Genomic DNA, 1,053 nt, shown 5'->3' with positions numbered 1-1,053 from the left:
CTGGGGGGCACGAGCTGCCGGGGCCGCTCGGCCTTCGCTCTGCTGGGTAGGGTGAAGGGCCTCCCGCCAGGCGGCAGGCCCATCTCCCCGACCGGACCACCTTCGCACACACCCCTCCCTCTCGGGAGCCTGCTGGGAGGAAAGGAGCCCACCCACCTGGACGGGAGGGCTCGCCGGAGGGGTGAAGAGAGAGGTGGCAGGTCACATGGGCACCGGCAGGCCCAGCCGTCTCCCCCGGGAGGGAGAGGCGGGCCGAGGCGCAGCCTGAGCGAGACACAGGGGTGCCGGGGCCTGACGGCGGCGGCACCCCTCGGAACAGTCGTTCCGAGCAGCTGCGGACATGTGCTGGGCGGAGAGGGGTGACGGCGTGGCGCACGGGCCTAGTACGGACCTGCTGGGCAGCAGCATCCGAGGGCCTGGCGCCACCCGACCCCTTCCACTCGGGGTCAGACCACTGGGGGGCACGAGCTGCCGGGGCCGCTCGGCCTTCGCTCTGCTGGGTAGGGTGAAGGTCCTCCCGCCAGGCGGCAGGCCCTCTTGTCGGACGGTCCATGCGGGGAGGAAGCTAATCGCTTGAAACAACAGCCGAGGCTGGCCAAGCAGTCTATCCCTAAACGGACCGAGAGTGCCCAATCGATCAGAGTACGGCCAGGGCATCCCCTTTGCAGGCCGCCCTGCGCGGGGGGGATGGCGGCTTCAGATCCCTGCCGGCTCCCGGGGCGAGCGGACTCAAAGGGAGGGCCCATCGACAGGGGCCGGGAGTAAGGCGCACACCCAGGCCCCCGGGGGCCCCCGGCGGGCGGGCCCAGGCGCTGCCTTCCCCGTCTCGCAGTCACCGGACCTCACGGAGGTCTGACCAAGCAAACCCGGAGAAAAAAGGACCATTGGGAAGGGGCTGAGAGGCACGAGCGTACCCGGGCCCATGGGGGCCCCGGGTCTGCCTTCCCCCGTCTCGGGATCGCCGGACCTCCCGGAGGTCTGACCCAGCAAACCTGGCGAAGATTGTGTAGGAGAGTACGGTCTGCTTTCTATGTTCACCCCCACTTTTTGCTT

This window comes from Triturus cristatus, chromosome 1_1 (assembly GCF_964204655.1).
Source record: "Triturus cristatus chromosome 1_1, aTriCri1.1, whole genome shotgun sequence".
Classification (NCBI taxonomy): Eukaryota; Metazoa; Chordata; class Amphibia; order Caudata; family Salamandridae; genus Triturus; species Triturus cristatus.
This window is presented reverse-complemented; position numbering follows the sequence as displayed.